General features: G+C 43.2%; 2 protein-coding genes across 10 annotated transcripts in view; one reads left to right on the top strand and one right to left on the bottom strand.

The window, feature by feature from the left end:
* Positions 1 to 12,833, bottom strand: part of CD36 (CD36 molecule (CD36 blood group)) — a 70,926-nt gene extending 58,093 nt beyond the window's left edge. Inside the window, exon 1 of one of the 7 annotated variants that reach the window (XR_014555836.1) lies at positions 12,690 to 12,833. The gene's annotated coding sequence lies outside the window, so the exon portion shown is untranslated. Of the gene's footprint in view, positions 1 to 366; positions 493 to 12,689 lie in introns of those variants that run through there. The other 6 variants (XR_014555837.1, XM_083701564.1, XM_083701560.1 and 3 more) reach the window with 6 other exon arrangements.
* Positions 12,834 to 13,946: 1,113 nt separating this feature from the next.
* Positions 13,947 to 20,935, top strand: part of LOC310826547 (guanine nucleotide-binding protein G(t) subunit alpha-3) — a 53,156-nt gene continuing 46,167 nt past the window's right edge. The window contains exons 1-2 of one of the 3 annotated variants that reach the window (XM_083701628.1): positions 13,947 to 14,070; positions 14,209 to 14,297. The gene's annotated coding sequence lies outside the window, so the exon portion shown is untranslated. Of the gene's footprint in view, positions 14,298 to 17,446; positions 17,497 to 20,935 lie in introns of all 3 variants that reach the window. The other 2 variants (XM_083701629.1, XM_083701627.1) reach the window with 2 other exon arrangements.

Raw genomic sequence — 20,935 nt, 5'->3', positions numbered from 1 at the left:
CTGGAAAAAGCTTCTGGATCTAGTGTGCAGAAAGAAGATGCACACAATTTATCACCAGGGAAACCCAGCCAGAGGGGCGGGATATAAATATATTATTTATTATTATTATTATTATTTGTTCAAAACATCAAACCGTCTTAGACAAGTGGACAGGGTCACCACACCTCACTTCTCTTCTGCAGATGCTTAGTACACAAATGCCGAGCTCAGGAAATCATATCACCTCCAGCAGATCTTACATATTTCTCCCAGAAATAGTCAGGCACCCTCCAGCCCAAGGGAATACTTCATTCAGTAATAAAGTTCAAAGCCTTCATTGCTCACACAATATATGAGAATATCTACTACAAAACAAGACTGTCTCACCAACTCTCCAGCCCTCGCTGAGAGATCGATCAAATCTCCAAACAGGTTAATGGTCTGGTCAGAACATGTGAAGATGGTCTTAGGTCCCCTCTTCCTTGGTCCTTTCTCTTTCCCCCCTCATGCACCACATTGGTGATATAACCCCTTCAGGTCTATTTGTTGACCAATGAAATTGCTAGCAATGTGACACATGACATGCAGTTCTGGTTCAGACAGATAATGCCAGCCATATCAGCTAACAGAAATCATCCTTGCTCATCTGGAGTTCCTTCACTCTTAGGTAATAATCAGGTTCAGCAGAAGTCCTCTATATCAGAAAGTTTCAGGCAGTTATGCAAACATTATAAGTTTGGCAGAACCTGTTACCTAACTAAAGTATTTATGTATTTATGGACCCAAATGAAGAAAACATGATAGGTATGCATCCATCACAAACTAAAAGTGACAGCTGACCCCCTTTCACCATAAGTTGTGCCCCATTTTAGGATTCCTCTCCCCTCTTATGACACCCCCAAAAAGATTCCCTTGAATGGTATGGCTTTGGAGGGGTTTTGCCCCCAACGTAGTTTTGGAGGTGGGCTTTTACCCTCCATACAACTGTTGTCTCAACCCTGCTCAATAGGTATAGGCTTTGAGACCCCAGATTATTTGCATTTCTAATTAAAACTAACCATTGCCTTTCAGCCCGTTTAATAACTTATGTTAAATCCCAATGTGGATTTATTCTATAAGCATCTATTCAATTAGAGTCATTTAATAAGCATGTGAGTAGATGGGGGAGAAGCTATGACTCCCTATAAGAGTAGGAAACATTCCACGTAAATGGAAACCTATGACATGCACTAGCGTGCACACACACACACACACACACACTCCTTTGTTGTCATGGAGAGGCTGGATGAAGTGATGAGAGGCACCAGCTGGGGAATCCCAAAGGGAATGCCCTGGGGGGAAAGGCTCAGAGCCAAGGGATTGGTGGTGGGATGACAATGAATGGTCAGAGGGAGAAGAGGGAGCAGACTAGGATGAGGCGGTGTCAGAAGCTGAAGAGCTAACAGGGTTTAGTGAACAGGAAGACACTGTGGAAGAGGGCAGTCCAGAATCAGAAGCAGAAGAGGAAGCTGGAGAGGAGGGGGCAAAGAGGCAAAGATGAAGCAGGCTGCTGAAGAAGCCAGGGGGTCTCCTCCTGCTGCTGTGATAAGCTCCCCTCCCCACTAGTCTCCTAGAACACACAGAAAAATGATGGCGGTGGAGCAAAGAGTCAAGCAAAGGAGCTTTAGGCTGCTGGGGAAGGAGCCTTAGGGAGCACTGGGAAGGCAGGAACCTTCCGTCCTTGCAGCTGCCTCATTGGGAAGAGTTTCTGGGATCACTAGGCCTGCACTGTTTTGGTTAACTTCATTGACACTGTGTTTTTCTTTGATTAATCTACCATTGACTCCAGCTCCTGACATTTGCAAACCTTTAAACTCCTAAAGCAAGAGTACAAATGTTTAAAGAAATATATTAGACACATACACAAGTTTAGAAACAAAAAAAACCTGTTTACCAGGCCTGTGGAACAGAAAATACTAGAGCTGTGCCCCTTTCCCTGATCCAATGAGAGACGCAGATCACCACAACCTAACCTGGGGAACACCTGAGCTGAATTTTATTGGGGGCAGAGCTAATTAGGCTTATTAAAACCCTGCACCTCTTCCCAACATCCTAACCATGGAGAGCAGGAGGGTGCTGTTTTGCAAACTGTGAGGTTAATTGAAGTCACTTCTTACAGCAGTTTCACTTCCTGTTTTCTTTCTCCAGCTTGAGCTCCTCTTTAGAAATGAAAGTTTCCAGTAAAAAAAATCTTTTTGGGTCTACAATTACTACCCACAGTGATCTGTGGAGGCAGCTACTCCTCTTATTTTTCTAGTTTGCATGCCCTCTCACTTACAGTGTTACCCATCACCACCAATACATCCCCCTCTATCCTTTATTTTATAGAGTTAGCATCCTTGGATACTGAACTATCTCCATTCTGACAGGTTTCTGTTTTACCACAGAGCCACCATGAAGAAGACCTCACTCCATGTTCCTGCCATGCAAGGTCTGCAAGCAAGGCCTCTGCAGCTGATCATAGGGCTCAGATTGGGGGCAAATTCTCCACCAACCATCCAAAACATTATTGGCTATTACAGAAGTTATATAACTCCCCCAAAGGGCTGTAGTGAATTAGTTTTAAAACACCTAACAATGTAATGGGCTACATCCAAGCATGGCTGTGACCCAACAAGTTGTTGCTATACAGTGGTACCTCTGGTTAAGAACTTAATTCGTTCTGAAAGTCTGTTCTTAACCTGAAACTGTTCTTAACCTGAGGTACCACTTTAGCTAATAGGGCCTCCTGCTACCGCCGTGCGGTTTCTGTTCTCATCCTGAAGCAAAGTTCTTAACCAGAGGTACTGTTTCTGGGTTAGCGGAGTCTAACTTGAAGCGTCTGTAACCCGAGGTACCACTGTATAAGATTTAAACTGCAGGCTTCCTTATAAAAAATAATTTGGGACAATTTTCCCATGACATATTTTGCCCTCTGGAACATATGGTAACATAAAACAATGGACCCAGGTGCTTGAAAGCTGACAGATATGGTTCCTGGCAACCCTGAAACAGGAAGAAGGTCAGAATATTAAGTCCATTAAATAGAAGGGAACTGCTGTCTTATAAACTTTTGCAGGGACAAAACAAAGCACTGGGGTAGAATCCTATCAGTTCCTAAAGTACACAACGTCATATCCATTAAGCAATCTGTATTAAACTATAATCGCCCCAAGGACTCCACAACTTACAAGGACAAAATGTCTCCAAATGCTATTGCAAACATGCAGCCCAATGGCCTTTTCAACAGAGAAATGCAGGAATACAGAAGTTCATAGAAAGAGAAACACTAAACAACCAGCATGCAGAATGGGCAACAATACACCCTTTTCATATTTTTTAATGTTTTTACATTCCATTTTAATACAAAAACATTGGAAAAGGAAATGTGAACAATATGTTTCACTGGCCCTAAGTCAGCCTTCTGAAAGAGAGAGATTAAACTGAATTTTTGAAGCAGGTATAACTGTCTCCCTTGCAGCATTTATGTGCCATGGTCATGCTGGATGGAACTGATGGAAGATTTGGTCCCAATACATCTGAGGGGCTCCAAGGTAGGCAAAACAACAACCTACAACTAGCAAACTGCACATTATAACAAGATCCCGTGATGCCACCAACCTAGAGGCATCTCTAGTGATATGGGGCTAAGTTGTCGCCTCTCTTTTCCCCTGCAGTCAGCACCTCATGAAGCACAGAATAAGGGTGGTACATCTCTATATTTATTGAGGTGCTAAGGGCTAATGATACCCACAATCTTCGCATTACATGTAGCTAGAAATGGGCAAATGTGTCCATTTTGGTTTCTCTCATTTTTTTTTCTTCCAATTTTTTTTTCTTCCAATTCCAATTCCAATTTCTTCCAATTTTAGGTTTAGTTCTCCACAATTCCATATCAGTTAGTGATACTGTTGTTGTTGTTTAAAGTGTGACTTTGTAGGGGGGAATACCAGCAGTTTATTCCAAATTTCTTCCAGTATACACATGATATTTTGCCCAGTGCATACAGTTTTGCAAACCAATGCTAGTTTGTCAAATAGATTTGCCTTACTTAAAGTAATGCATGCATTTTTATGCACACTTTAATGTAGTACAGGCATTTGTGTGCACATCAATTAGCTGGAGAACTACATTGCAAAATTAGGAGAAGTGCAAATTTCTCCCTCATCTGCACACATAGCTGCCCCTTAGCCAACGGAAATGGGTTAGGAGCTTTAATGTCTTCCATTACGTGCCTTTGGGCAAGACAGGAAAATACTCAGGAACAGCTAAGGAATGGCAAGATCAAAGACTCAGCTAGATTGGTAAAGAAAAAGTGATTTACATGCGTTGTGTATGTGATATAACATTGTGTCACCAGATGGTGCTGTGGAGTCCAGTTTTCTCTACCCATTTTCCCTGTTTAAATTTACAACGCATTTAACTCAAACGCTTCTTTGATGTGTCTGGATCCAGCCCAGAATGGCTAATGACAGTGGCAGCAAGCTTGTTATCACCCCCAGGGATGGCAACATTAGAAAAAGTCACTGATTCCAGTTTAAGCATTTGGAAACATCCTCGCCCCCCCCTTCACCATCCCCAAAAACCTCAAAGGCTTTTTCTCCACTCTGTCAATGTAGGGGTTTAATCACTGGGATCTGTTGTATGTGAATGCTAAAGACTGTAATCCAACTGATGTGTTTAGAAGCAAAATAATTAAACTCACCTCATCAGCCACCAGAGAACCAAGGTCTTTTTTTTTCCACGAGAAGAATTCCTTTACTTAGTGGGTGAGTTATGTACCAATTCTTCTGTAAGACAACACCATCCAGCCCTATCTAAGAAGCACCTGACTATTAAACTGATAAGGAACTTATTGGTAAGAGAACTAACCTAAGACCAAGGCTGAAGAAAAGCAAGAGGCTTGCAGTCACAGTTAGAGGCAGCCAACATACAAATGTATGTTTGGACTTGACACAGTAAGATTGAATCCCGTTTATTTTATGGAGCTTAAAACAAAATTTTAAAATCTTCAAGTAGTCATATAAATATGAGAGGTGCCATAGTACTGCAGGCAGTTAACCAAATTTGCATAGGCTTCATTTACAGTCAATTGACTGAACAACAATCGTGGAAATATTCAAATAGCTTGTTGTGCTCGGTCTATTTTGAACTATAAAACCTACTGGACACAAAGAGCAAGCCACCAGCCTTTTCTTTTAACTCCTTTGCAGGACGTTTGTGCCCTTTTCAACTTATCTTTGTGGCTCAAAATCTCTCCATGCTTACCTTGGAGTGAGAACTATTGAACTCAGTTGTGTTTACTTCAAAGTAGATGTTCATAGGATTGCACTGCAAATCTCAATGCAAAGAAAGAATGTCACCTGCTGAATCTTGTATCATTCAGTGAACTGTCAAAGTCATTGAAGCCCTGCTGGAAAGTAGGGTAACTATCCTGCCAACTACCTCCAGTCTAAAATCTCTTCCCATTCCTCTTCATCTGGCCCGGGGGAGGGGGGAGGAGAGATCTACTGCACGGTGAAAACTATGGCTGTAAGACGAATTCCTAAGATACCTTGAGCATTGTGCTAGAAGGCACTTGGAGGACAATGGAAGCCTTTGAAATAACTAATCAATCACTCTCCTTGCCACCATCCTTGCTGATACGGAACAGAGAAAGAATAGGCCTTGAAGAAAGAGAACAGAGAAATAACTGCCACATTTCCCTGTTTAATCATGATACATGGCTTAAGCCACATTTACAGGGTGGAGTGGAGATGGTTTCATGGGGCTGGAACTGCAGCCTATTAGAGGGTCAGAAGAAATGGCTTCTGAACACAAAGAAAGCTGCTCATCACCAGGTGCTTGGCGCCAGCACATTGCCTGCATCTGCATCAAGTTCAGAATGGCACAGCAGGATACCTCCCTTAAACAAATCAGTATGAAGTAGGCAGGAGTAGATCTTCCCAGAAGAGCTGTCAGCAGAGGGAGAATTAACCTGCCACTACATTCAAATTTCGGTTTATTTTAAATGTAGACTCTTCAAATATTTTGTGTGTGTGTGTGTGTGTGTGTGTGTGTGTGTGTATGTATCATATCATTTCAATTGTTAACTTCTTACCAAAGTATAAAATCCATCACTAAAGTTTTGGTTCAATGTGGTGGCCACACCTAGTCACCTGTGGAGTTGTTAAAAGGTTTCACCACACACCCTTCAATTTAGGGAATAAACAGATGGGAGAAATTCCAAAATGCATGATGCACATTGACTTCCATCTTACTCTCTCACTGAGAACACAACGCAGAAGTAGGAGAACAAACAGAACACCGCTGTGCCTAACCACACTTCTAGTTGGTTGGGTATGAAACAATTAGAAGAGGCTTTAATCTGCACCTGCACACAAGCACAACCCAACTGCTGAGAAACCCTGACGTGTGGCAGGGGCCCAACACAGGAGAAGACTCATCTCCTTGGATTCCCCACCAGCAGCTGAGGCTGAACACCACCTGATAGCAGCAGTACAAAACAATTTCCCCAAGCAGGGGAATCCAAGATGGTGGCTATGGAAGAAGCAAGACCCTCTTGGGGTGTAGATGCTGTGAACCCCTCCATTGTAGAAGCGGGTTGTGTATATATGTAAATAGACCATGTATCATAAAGACACCATAGTCTGCATTATACCTCATTACAAAGCAAACATGAACGTTGGGTAAGCACCTGGAACTGCTAGAATCTTGCACCACTCAGACACTGGGTTGGATTCAACAGTATGTTATTCTCACTAATAAATGCATTTTATGCACACTTGGCTTGGCTTGCACTTTTGCAGAGGAAGAGCGAATGTCAAAGAATGGCTGCGTTTCAGTTAGCATATTGTTTCAGAAAATGTGAATTAGGTAGGCTAATCTTTAAAGGAGAACTGAATCGACTTCCCTGCCATTCCTAATGATATCCTTGTGGCCCCAAACTACCAATGAAGAAAATGATGGCACTCAGAACGGGGATAAGACGACAGACCAGAAACAAGTCTTGCAGTCCAGTGCAGGAGAGGTCCACCCCAAGCACAAGAGGGTGCAGTGTCAGTGCCTACCTGGTCTGTTGCAGTGGCTCCAACAGAATTGGGGAAAACCAGAAGCCCACCCCCTTTCTCCCCAGTAGGATGGGTCCCCACTTGAGCAGCCATTATGTTTTGTATAAAGGTTTGATATTAATGCCTACACGCAGAGAGAAAGGCATTTCAGCACAAGAATTTTATAAGTTAACCTGTACACAAGTTTGGAAACCTTATCCAGCACTTATCCATGCAGAACACCATGCAGTTTAGACACCTGCGAGAGAGTCCTCATTGGCAACAGCTGGGTAGCATTTTAAGGCTCGGTTGTTTGTTCCAATAAATCTTTAAATTATACAGAAATCGAATATGCTCATTTAGCAGGCCTTAGAATATGTTCAGGAAAAGTCCTGCAGCATCTTGGATTGCATCCAAAGGAGAGAATGGAAGCCCTAGTAGAAGAAATCTAGACTGAAAGAATGGGGGGAGGGATTTTGTTTGGTAGAGACAGAGTCCTTTTGAATAGGGAAAACAGAAACACACACAGTGAAATAAGTAGGGTTTAACCACTGCTTTTTTGTGGGGGTCCTCAAGGGTACGCAGTACCAGCACCTCTTTTTCTAGAAGAAAAGCACTGTGTTTAACATTTGAGCCATGTGCCTGCTGTCAGTCACAGATCTCCCATCAAAGGACTTCATCCACAGCCACTTTTGCTAGCTAGCGGTAGATGCAACCTTACTGTATGCTTGTGAAACGTGGACCACTTATAAACACCATCTCCAACTCCGTGAAAGATTCCATCAACAGTGTCTCCGAAAAGTTTTACACATCACCTGGGATGACAGGCAAACTAATGCCAGTATACTGGAAGAAGCAAAGATCACCAATGATTCTTCAACATCAACTTCGTTGAACTGGTCATATTGTGCAGATGCCTGATTATTGTCTTCCAAAGCAACTACTCTATTCCAAACTTAAAAATGGAAAGCGTAATATAAACACTGACAACTGGGAAACCCTGATCTGCGAGTGCTCCAATTGGAGAACAGCCTTTACCAAAGGTGTCATGGGTTTTGAAGACACTCAAACTCAGGACGAAAGGGAAAAATGAATCAGGAAGAAGGCACGTTTGGCAAAACCTCTCCATGATCAACTCCTGCCCATAAACCCATGTCCCCACTGTGGAAGGACATGTGGATCCAGAATTGGCCTCCACAGTCACTTACGGACTCACTTTTAAAACTGTGTTTATGGAAGACAAATCTTATTCAGCTACGAGTGACCGCCAAAGAAGAAGAGATGCATCTGAGCAGAGGCGTACCAATTTACTAGTTCCACCCCTATGTCTTCAGCCCATAACCCCACAAGTACAGCAGCTCCCCAGACATTTGGAACTGCGGTTCCTACTGTTGGCCATTCTGCCTGGAGCTGACAGGAGCTGAGGTCCAACAACATCCAACCAGAGAGGCTGCAGGAGTCTGGTTTCTTGAAGCCCAAGCCAGGAAAAGCTTTGCTGGCTTTCTGTACTTCAGGCTGCTGTTGAGTTTAAAAAGTGGGCAATTGTATTTCTGCAGATTAATGTTTATTCCAACTCAGCGCTAAACAGTGGGTTTTCCTGGGGAAAGCAGTGGGGCAAACTGAAAAACACTCAGAACTGTACCTAGAAAGCACGGGGAAACAGGAAGTGCTGATTTCCTCCTTTTACACCTTGTTCCCAGGCCCCTGGCTGTTTAAAAAAGCCAGAGAACTTGATTTAGCCAGTCTTGCAGATGCCGTTTAAAATTTTATTCATTTTATTTTATTAAAATTTTATACCACCCTCCATCCATAGATCTCAGCATGAATCACACCATAAAATTACAATATAAAACGGCACTTGAAGTCATATTTAGTTTGACTCACAGCACTGCCTTCTGGATCCACCACCTCTTGTCATTCAGCAAGGAAACAGCAGTCTGCTTTTGAAAAAAGAGTTTGGCCTTTCCATTCCCGAATGAAGGCCATTCATTCTCTCCACACACACACCCCCATGCAAAATGTGCACATTCTGCTGCAAGAGAGTGACGTCTTTCAAGGCTGCTTCTTGAGGGGGAAAGCAAAACTTGAAAACTGAAGAGGTTTTTACAGTTAGCAAGGACACGTGTCTCTTCCACTGTACTCCCAATGCCTCATTATCATTTTTTCCCCAAATCAGAAGTGAAGGCATTTGCTTGGCCTGTCATTTAACAAGAAGCTAATGTTTTGCAGCTGGCTGGAGGAGATCTTGCCTGACTCAAACGGCATGAACTCCCACATAAGCTGGCCTCCTTCCTGCCCACAGAAACTCATTTTATTTGCACTAGAGCCTCAGAGAGCTCAAACCATACACATCATTTCCCACCTTCCCACCTTGTGATGTGTTTTCCAAAGGTGTGGCAGAACAGCCCTGGCTCCTTTAAAGCCACTTCATAGGCGGCGTTCATCTTTCACACCCACTAGCCCTCTTAACAGAGTTCTCCCATGCACATGTTCAGTCACCTAAGCATATCAAAAGTGCTTTGCTTTTCCTTATCTTTGACCATAACATCACATCTGCTGCTCTTGCACCCAAAATATGCTAGTGTCAACCACAAGCCCACAAGCGTTGCCCAAGAATGCGGAGAAAACTCCCCAATTTACATTGCCTACAAATGCCAAGTTTCACAACGATGTTCCATCCCTCCTGAGCTTGTGGGTTAATAAAGAAATGCTCTGGACATTTCAGGGTTCTCACACAGGCCAACCATCTAAGGACCAGAGTTTCCCCATCCAAATAAACATGACGAGGAGGGACACCTAGGTTCACCACAGCAGTCTTAACCCTTCCCAGATCACTTCACCTACAGTTATTATCATAGCTTTTTTCCCCCAGACAGAACTCGACAGAACTCAATTCTGGTCCTTCTCAGGTGGGCACCATTGTCATTCTAAGAGAACAAGGGAGGGGCTCACAGTGAGTTCCGGCACCTCTTTTTCTAGAAAAATAGCACTGGATATTATGCTCCCAATCTTGCTTTGTGTTAATGGGTACAACAGCGTTCAAAGCTGAGCTATACGATTTGAGTTCAAAGGTTCTCCCCAACAGTAGAATTGCCAAATTTTGTCTAAAGTGAAATTAAGAGAATATGAACACTCCCTTCACACCATAAAAAAAAAATCTAATGGCCTTTGATAGAGCTCTCTCCCTGAATTTGTCCAATCCCCCTGTAAGCGTCTGTGAAATCCACGAAGACCTGTACATCTGCAGAAATAGGGACAAAGTTCCAATTCCTTAGACTGGAAGTTCACTAGAGTACACTGAATGTTAACAGAAGAAGCACATGACAAGCAAGATTAAGGGTGACTCAGGCTCATAAATCAAAGCTTGAATTGCATCTTAATTCCTCTTTTTTGTTTACCATTGCAGCTTCTATTTTGTTCCTCTTGCTCTCCTAGTTACATCTTGCATTTTCTTATCCCTTTCTGTAACTAGTGGCCCAGTTAGGGCAAATCAGTCAGGCCTAGGGGAGAGGCACGACCAAAATAACTACTGGAAAGTCTCAGGCAGATAATCGTTAAATCATATCGACAGGCAGCGTTCTCAGGAAGTCCACTGTACCAGAAGTATATTGCATAAGCCTTTTAATAAGTTCCTTGCATTTATGGAGCAGTTTTCCTCCCATCCGTGACACAGCTCATGTGCTGATCAAGAAAAGAAAAACCAGGAAAAGGTATTCAGCAAAGATTTCTTCTCTCCCTTCCCACCACATGAGGTTCAAGAGACACAGCTGTTGCACATGGTATTTCTGCTTATTTGCGAGCTTAACACTCCCCTGATAACTTTGCAGATTTTGATAAAGGGACTTAGAAGCAGCCTCTAAGGGGCAAACTCTCTGTAAATGTACATATTAAAGAGTCCCAGGGCTTTTCTGTCCCTGCCCAACCTCAGTCTTCATGATGGGGGGGGGGATTACATTTAGCATGTTCTCAAGCTTAATATCAATTTGCTAATGGAATAAAGAAAGAGCAGGTGAGGAGGTGTTACACCCCCATTACATCTTCTCATAGGAGCCAACTCTTAGGGCCAAGGTCCCTTCAGCCCCCAATAAAATATCCGAGGGAGCCAGGCCTGCCCCCACCCACAATATTTTATTCAATATTCAGTATTATTCAATATTTTATTTATGCACCTCTGCAACTTCTTCAGTCTCAGCTGTCCCTCCCCAAAGAAACTTTTCTAAAGAAAAGGAGACTGTAATGAGGGCTGTATCGGTAAGTCTATTTCATTTTCTCCTTTTTTCCAATTCTATGTCCTGTTATTAACATTTCCGCTTTAGTTTGAGGGTGGGTGAAATTTGCATGAAACTGTGTCCTTTACTCATAAAGGGTACATTTTTAAATGCCCTTTTGCCTAGCAATTTCTCCTAATGTAATCCATTTTTACAAGCCCCTTTCACATTTTCCCCTAGTACACGTTTCTATTTATTACTTAGGGGTTTTTTGCACTTATATCTTTCCAATAACCCTGTGAGGGAGGTTAGGTTGAGAGTGAGTTTCAAGGCTGAGTGGGGATGTGAACCCCGTTCTCCCAGGTACTAGTCTGACACTCTAACCACTATACAACACTGCACTGTTTTCATACATACTCTGGGGTCAGGGAACTCAAAGGATTACTGCATTTCAGGTCACTTATTGTTTCAGAAGCATGAATTTGGTAGGTTCACATTAAAAGGCAAACGGAATCAGATTTATCCCCCACATCTAGTGGCAAGTTGACCACTCTAACCCCTATACCTCATTTGATAAGCTCAAGAAAACTAACATTTAGTGATATTTAACCTTGTTACTTTATGCAGGCCTATAGACAATTATCAGTTACTTTGCGGCACACACACACAGGGTTGTAGCCTCATAAATTCTACTGAATAGACCCACTGGAATTAATACACATTACTAATTTATGCAAATTAACTTAAAGAGGTCTACTTGGGACCCTTGGAATTTATCTCAGATGCACATCTAAAAATAAAAGAGCTTGTGAAATTTCTCTCCAGCCACTTTGTCTTTTAACTAGATAAAAAGCAAAAGTTACTCAAGACAGATTTTTTCCCAGTAAAATTTGAGAACAAACAACTGCCTCTTTGATGAACTCTCCCCAAGATTTCTGACGTGTCTGTGTGTGTGTCAACCACCACTGTGTCCAGACAATACTATGAAATTGTATTATGGAAACAAGATGTGGGCAGGATACCCACACAAGCACAGCAAAAGCAGAACAAAACTTAGGGGAAAGTGGGGAGGGGACCCAAAACTATACTGTTCTTAAGCCAATCGCAACATCTACTAAGAAGAAAAAAGTGTCACAGAAGCCTCCTGGAAAATGTTCACCAAACAGTTTGCCAGATGTTACTGCTCAAAAATAGCATGAAGTTTTGAATAAACCACTCTTGTTAAGCTTTACTTTTAACAGAGATTTATTAAAACATAAGCATTCATAGAGATAAATCAATTACTTTGGCCTACTTAATAATAAATCTCAAAATCATACACCAAGCAATGCTTGTCTTAATATATTATTAATAGCTGTTATTTTCCTAAAATGCCATTTCCCCTCTATGTGGAAAGATGTACTTTTCCAGACCTTGCATCACAGTAAGTACCTACCTTACTTCAGGCCTAGCAGGACATGAAATACGCATATCACTCTTTCAATCACCAGACTTACAGCTTGCCTAGTAGGGAAGTTGGCTGTGTCCTAAAAGTTTGTTTCTCAAGTACTTAACCTCCTCCATCTGGGTCAAATGCTAATCAAGCTTTACTCAGCTGCACTTCCAAGAAATCTACAGAAAGATCAAACTCTGCAACAACTTGAGCACATCAGCTGGCTTCTCTGTTTTTTTCTTACAGAGAAATGTTTAAGGCTGCAGTCTTAATCCTGCTTACCTGGGAGTAAGCCCCATCGAATTTAATAAAAGTTTTGCCTGAGTAGACATGGTTAGGGTTACAGCCTAAACCAGTAAAGCAGATGCAAGCATGCCCAATGGTCTGGCATGATGGGAGGGCCCAAGTTTCCCCACACATGGTTAGCTAAATCTAGGGTGGCCAGGTCCAGACCCCCAAGTGCCATAGGAAGTAGAATTTCACCAGGCGGAGTTTCCAAATCCTGGAGAAAAACAGACCAACCCACGCTGAGTGCAACTTCCCCCTCTGTGTAACTCTTAAACCTGATTCTCTTGTGCCTGTTAGTCACTTGGTGACTTCAGTATCAAGTGATGATTTGTGTGTGAGAGAGTGAGAAAGTGAATGACTCCTCAGAAATCTAACCCCATATATGAAACTTTTTCTGGTTAGAAAAAAAAAAATGAAGTGCTGATACTCATGTCTTAATAAAAGTGCAGTGCACAAAATGGCTACCTGGGCGGCAAAATAAGAGGAGACAGTACTCTGTACTGGTGAGCACCGTTGCACACAAAAAACCTCTGCCTCCCATCATCTCAAAGTACGATGCTGTGCTCCCTGCATTTTGTCAGAGAAGCTGCTGGTACCTGTAGAGCAGAGACCAGGGAGCATTTTTCTCATTCCCAATACAAATTTGTAACCTGCTCCCCTCCACTCTCTCTCTCGTACACATATAGGAGCCAACTCCTAGACGCTAAGGTCCCTTCAGCCCCACCCCCCATAAAATATTTGAGGGGGGCAAGTTGATGGGCACTGCCATCCAAATGGTGTGTCTGCATCACGTCATGTGATTATGTGGGGTGGGGCTTGCCTGCCCCCCCATATTTTATTCAAGTTGGCGCCCCTGCATACACACATACCATGATCAAATTACACGCAGATAATCTCATGAGTCCTGCTGGGAGTGGTCATTTGGAGGCTGGGGACAAGGTGCTCTCAATCTGCTGATGACCCTCAGCTCTGTCTCTCCATAACATCTGAATCAGGAGAGGCCGTGCAGTCCTTGGATCAGGGCCTGGCCACAGTGGTGAGATGGATGAGGAGAAACAAGCTGAGCTTGAATCCTGGCAAGATGGAGGCACTGGGGGTGAGTAGCTCCCATGTCCGAGATGGTGGTCAACTGCCTACCTTGGGGGAGCTGCACTCCCTTTGAAGGACCAGGTTTGCATCCTGGGTCCTTCCATAGCTTCCCTTTTTTTAAGGGAAATTCCCTTATTCCGAATAGGATTCCTCGCAAGAAAAGGGAAAAGTTGACAACTATGGGTACTTCTGGAGCCAGCACTGTCACTGGAGGCCCTGGTAGCAAGATATAAGGTAACATCTAACAGTCTTTCCAATATTTCTTTTCAACTTGTAGTATCTGTTAGTATTTGGTTTTCAAACCTCACTATGACTAGGGATGGGCAAATTTATTCATTTCAGTTTCTTATTTTCCACTCTTAAGTTCCTTTCTCCACATTTCCACATCAGTTAGCAAAAAAAAATATTGAAAATTCATCAACATTTTTGCTAATTCTACAGAAATATATATTTCTATATGCCATTTCTGCTAATACTGCATAAATGTTTTTGCAAAGTTTCCTCCCCCAAATATAATGCACCTTTGCAGGCTATTTTTGTCCCATGGACTGCAAGAAGATCAAACTTCTCCATACTGAAGGAAATCAACCCTGAGTGCTCACTGGAAGGACAGATTGTGAAGCTGAGGCTCCAGTACTTTGGCCACCTCATGAGAAGAGAAGACTCCCTGGAGAAGACCCTGATGTTGGGAAAGATGGAGGGCACAAGGAGAAGGGGGCGACAGAGGATGAGATGGTTGGATAGTGTTCTTGAGGTTACCAGCATGAGTTTGACCAAACTGCGGGAGGCAGTGGAGGACAGAGGTGCCTGGCATTCTCTGGTCCATGGGGTCACGAAGAGTCGAACATGACTAAACGACTAAACAACAACAACAACAACAACAACATGCATTTCTTTACACACTTTACTTTATTCACACCATTCACACACATTACTTGACAGGAGAACTGTATTGCAAAATTCAGACAAACATGAATTTTGAAAGTTTCCTGTGTATCAGTTAGTACAAATGAAGCAGGTTGTCCTTTAAATCTGGACTGAATCAAACCAGTCTCCCATCCCTACCTGTGACGATAATTGCTGTAATTCCTCCCACTGGCAGTAGCAAGTTTTATGTTCTGTGTTCTTTTCATGTGCAGGAAGTCTATTTATGAATGTATTTGTTTATGCGATTTATATCCTGTCCTTCCTCCCAAAGGAGTTTAGTACCTAGTTTACACAGTGTATTTTCTCCCACAGTTAAGGAATACTGTCGCACGCCACGCCACCCTCCAAGCGGTTTGATATTTCAGCGGTTCCAGGCGCTTTCCCAGGACTCGTGTTTCCTTTTGATTTGATAGAATGGATTTGATTTATTACATTTCTGCGCTGCTTTGCATTCAAATGAATATTTTGGAATGAGGGGCAGTGGAGGCTGTGGTGCCTTTATGATACATGCTTTATTTACACATATATACAACCTGAGCCTATGATGGAGGGCTTCACAGCCTCAACACCCCAAAAATGTCTTGTTTTCACATAGCCACAGCCTTGGATTCAAGCAGAAATAAACCATTGTTCTGCCTCTCTGGCTTTCCAACTTGCTGCTTTGTTTCTCGGTCCCATTCCTGCAAAACTCCACTTCAAATTCTGGCGTTGTCTGTTCAGGGAGGGGAAACCCACCCATTTGCTGTCTTCCACTGAGCTTTTGTTCTCTTAGTGGCCTGTCACCCAGGCAATCACCTCAGCACAGGAAGCCAGCCTATCTTATATTTTAACACTTGCTGGGTCCAGGGGTTAGAAGGGTCTCAACTCTCCCCCCCCCCCCAATAACAGTATCCTTCATTCTTTTTGCCACAATACTAAGTTGTTTATAATTCATTTCAGGTGTAGACAACAGTGCAGCCCTCATTTGACACTCCAAGCAACCTGGTCTCTTGGTATCTTTTCTCTTTTGCCCACTACCATGTTTTGACATTGATTTTGCAAGCTTCTACATTTCTTCAAAAGTCAGGACCACATATAGAACAATATTTTTATGGATAGATTCTGTTCTGTTTTTAGGGAAGCTTTTAATGTTTAATAGATTTTTTAATAGAATATTAAAATACAATATTCTGTTGGAAGCCCCCAGAGTGGCTGGAGAAACCCAGCCAGATGGGCAGGGTATAAATAATAAATTATTATTATTAAATTATTATGATAGGCCAAAAGCCTGGATCTTTATAAAAACGTATTTGTTATGGCATAAGCTCCTGTGTCCTCTTCAATGGATGTATCAAATACGGTCCACTCTCCATCAAACTGTTTTCCACTAATCTTATGCTCTAGTGAATGGGTTTGCTTTCAAAGTGTCATGAGATATGTTGCTGGTTTTGCTGCAAGAAACTGACGCAGCAAATTTTCTGGAAACTAAAATGGCACAAACTCAGCTTTTTTTCTAAAGCATTACACTGGAGTCGCAAACCTGATGCATTCAGCAACTTTCCTTCATCATTAGTTGCCACAGGCATGGCCTCTGTATTAACATTATTGCTTTTATGCATCTTCTTCCTTAGTTAATTTATTGCTTGAGCCAAACCGCAGAAGGGCATTGCATGATCTGAAAACCCAAACCCCTTCCAGCTATGCACAAGTAACTCTAGGACTAAATAGTCATGAAAAATCATGTCACATAGGCTGCCACTCAGTCTGGCTCCACCTGCTGTTGACCTCCTGCCTTACACTCTACCTACCCCATTGGACACCAGCCGCCACAGCTGGGTTTGTACTCTTAAACTAGGACATGGTTTGAGAGAGTGGGAAATATGAATCTTTATATGTGCTTTATAAGCACATTTTGAAGCCTTGCAGATGCTGCCCCCCCCCCCATTTTCCCAAGGTGCTACACCAACCTCCACACCACGTGGCCCCTCCACCTCTCCCACCCAGTAAGCAACACCAGTCCAGCTCATGGGAAACTAGTGCAGCTGTTCCACCGCACTCAGTGAGCTATCTATCTGCTGGCCTTCCATGACACCCAGACTTGGGTGCCTGAGGCAGCTGCCTCACTCAGCCTAATAGTAGGGCCATCCCTACTTTACTGTAGTTAGTATGATAACACGATGGGATCCCAAGTCTCTGTGTATTTTATGCACTCATCTTTCTTCCACTGTGCTTTATTATCCAAAATATTACTGTTATGTACATGGATGTATTATGAACTGGATTGGGGGCTGGTTCTCTTCTGATGTTAGGCAGCCAGAAGATGCATTTTTGCCATGAGACCATATGTATGAAATCTGTTTAAAGGGGATATTAATGTATGGGCTTTCATTATGTGGCAGCAAATTTAGGTCTGCAGCTCTCGCTCTTGCTGTGTGTGTGTGTGTGTGTGTGTGTGTGTGTGTGTGTACTGTATGCAGGGCTTTTTTTCAACCAGAACTCACTGGAACTCAGTTCCGGCCCCTCTCAGGTAGGTGCCATTGTCATTGTAAGAGAACAAAGGAGGTAGTAGTAGTAGTAGCAGTAGTAGTAGTAATAATAATAATAATAATAGTTATATCCCGCACATCTGGCTGGGTTTCCCCAGCCACTCTGGGTGGCTTCCAACAAAATATTAAAATACAATAGATATTAAAAGCTTCCCTAACCAGGGTTGCCTTCACATGTCTTCTAAAAGTCAGATAGTTGTTTATTTCCTTGACACCTGATGGGAGGGCATTCCACAGGGTGGGCACCATTACCCAGAAGGCCCTCTGCCTGGTTCCCTGTGTCTTCACTTCTCGCACTGAGGGAAGTGCCAGAAGGCCCTCAGTGTCCGGACTGAACAATGGGGGTGGAGACGCTCCTTCAGGTATACAGGTATTCATGGTGAGTTCCAGCACCCTTTTTTCTAGAAAAATAGCATGGACTCACTCTCTCTCTCTCTCTCTCTCTCTCTCTCTCTCTCTCTCTCTCCCTCCCTCTCTCTCTCTCTCTCTCTCTGTGTGTGTGTGTGTGTGTGTGTGTTTACACACCCACCCACACTTGACAGCACTCTACAGTTGATTTCGGATCTCTGTATACACTTGACAACATATTATAGTGGATTTTGGATCTGTGTTGAGGGTACTTAAATAATACATGTGCTATATTATGTATATGAATAAACAGTAACCTGGCATGTGCTTCCAACATGCGTGTTTCAGTTACATATTATATTTTTAGGTCTGAAATAGCCAACATGGTGCCCTTCATATGCTGATAGATTTTAACTACCAACATCCCTAACAACGTCTGGACAACACCCCATTGGCTATCCCTCTTCTAGGTGCACATAAGGTGGTGAGATGCAAAAGAGGACACCAGAACAAGCTGCATTTTCTGCCCTTTTTCATTTCACTCAGCTACTAAAGGTCTCCTCTTTTGCATATCACCACTTTAGGTGCACACTTTTAAAAATGTATACTACGAAATGCAGGACTTTGCAGCTTACACTTGTTTGAAAGTAAATCCTGCTTGATACCATAGGACTTACCTCTGAGTAGAAGTGCAGATTGTGATGTAACAGAGCTAGTGTAGCATAGCTGGTAGGGCCACAATCCTATACACAAGGTGGGGAAAACCGCGAGTCCTCCAGATGTTATTCATTTATTCATTTCAACAGTTTATATGCCACTTCATTACAACAGTGCTGTGCAGAAACTCAACACAATAAAGTTAATGTCACTGACCTACAACTCCCATCTTCCCCAGAAAACATTATCACATTCTGGGAAGTCTCTTTTACCTTTGGCCTACCTGGAGGTTTTTACGAGGAGTCTCCTTACGCCTCAGAGAAGATTCTGCTTAAATATGGTTCCCATTCTGCCCTGAGGAAAGGGAGGACAGACACATATTAACAAAGGCTAAGCTCTTCGCTGGGTTGCTGAAGTGTGGAGCAATTCCTAGAAACCTCTGCAGAGGAAAGATCAATAACAATTCCAAGAGTTCAAAGCACATTACATGCATGATCTAGTTCAGGCATAGGCAAACTTGGCCCTCCAGATGTTTTGGAACTACAACTCCCATCATCCCTGACCACTGGTCCTGTTAGGGATGATGGGAGTTGTAGTCCCAAAACATCTGGAGGGCCGAGTTTGCCTATGACTGATCTAGTTGTATTCCTAGTCCAGATGTATTCCTAGTCCAGATGTTTTCAACTTTTTTGCATCCATGGTTCCCTTGACCAACTGCATTCTTTCTGCGTCATGCCTGTTGGGCTCAGGAGCCCAGCTATGTCACTCCTTGCCTGCCTAGTAGCCTCTCACCCTTTTTCGAACACCCTCCCTTGTGGAGTGTTCCCTCAGCCTCACCTCCTCTCCTATCTCCTTGGGAGTCCTCTGGGCAACTGCTGCCGCCGTCCCTGGTCTCTGAGCTGCCCCCACCCCACCCCAAAGAGAGGTTCCTCTCCTTCACCTGCAGAGCTTATAGCCAGGGCTGCTACAAGAAACAGCTGTGCAAGCCTTGGGGAGGCAAGAGGACATCAGAGGAGGGAGGGAAAGAGGGACAGAGGCCAGTGTTGCCACATCACCACTGACTATCCTTGAAGCCCCCCCCCCCCGGCATACCTTTTTTTTTAAAAAAGCCACATTTCAGCAGGGGAGGGGACCAGGCAAATGCCAGTGAAGGACTCCGTAGGTGCAATTGCGCCACCACACTGGCAATCCCTTCCTTCCAATAATTGTGAAAGGTAAGTCAATATGATTATTGCAGATGCGGGTGAGTGTCCCCATTTGCATCTCTTCCTAGAGCAGCAGAGAATATATTTTATAATTTAATTTAACACTAACCCTTGCAAAGGTTTTATGAGGACATGAAGCACGATGTCTCCTGGAAATCCATGTATGCAGAGACCATCCAATGTTGTGGCTACATCTCCCATCATTCCTGAACGTTGGCCATGCTTGCTGAGGCTGATGGGAGTTGAAGTCCATGACATCTGGCACCATATTATCTTTGTTGTTGTTGTTTAGTCATTTAGTCATGTCCAACTCTTTGTGACCCCATGGACCAGAGCACGCCAGGCACTCCTGTCTTCCACTGCCTCCCGCAGTTTGGTCAAACTCAGGCTGGTAGCTTCGAGAACACTATCCAGCCATCTTGTTCTCTGTCATCCCATTCTCCTTGTGCCCTCCATCATTCCCAACAACAAGGTCTTTTCCAGGGAGTCTTCTCTTCTCATGAGGTGGCCAAAGTACTGGAGCCTCAGCTTCAGGACCTGTCCTTCCAGTGAGCACTCAGGGCTGATTTCCTTCAGAATGGAGAGGTCTTGCAGTCCATGAGACTCATAATTCAAAAACATCAATTCTTCGGCAATCAGCCTTCTTTATGATCCAGCTCTCACTTCCATACATCACTACTGGGAAAACCATAGCTTTAACTATATGGACCTTTGTCGGCAACGTGATGTCTCTGCTTTTTAAGATGCTGTCTAGGTTTGTCATTGCTTTTCTCCCAAGAAGCAGGCGTCTTTTAATTTCGTGACTGCTGTCACCATCTGCAGTGATCATAGAACCCAAGAAAGAAAAACCTCTCACTGCCCCCATTTCTTCCCCTTCTATTTGTCAGGAGGTGATGGGCCAAGTGACCAAGATCTTTGTTTTTAATGTTGAGACCATCTTATCTACCCCTGCTCTAATGCTTTGCATCTGCAGTCTGGTCACAGGAAGCCACTCTAACCCACACACACCCAGAAAAACCAACAGGCTCCAAATTTTATTGTGTACAGAAAAAGAAAAATAGCCCTTTGGGGGTGGTTTTCTGAGCCCATTTCAGAATTAATAATTCTCCCAGCACTGACAATAGAGAGAAACTGTAAATGTGTGGTGTGAAAAACCAGTATTTTTAAGTGCCCCTGGACTAATCTGCTCAGGTTGTATATGAAGATTTAT

This window comes from Podarcis gaigeae (genome assembly GCF_964106915.1).
Source record: "Podarcis gaigeae genome assembly, chromosome: 10".
In the NCBI taxonomy this organism is placed as follows: domain Eukaryota; kingdom Metazoa; phylum Chordata; class Lepidosauria; order Squamata; family Lacertidae; genus Podarcis; species Podarcis gaigeae.
This window is presented reverse-complemented; position numbering and strand designations above follow the sequence as displayed.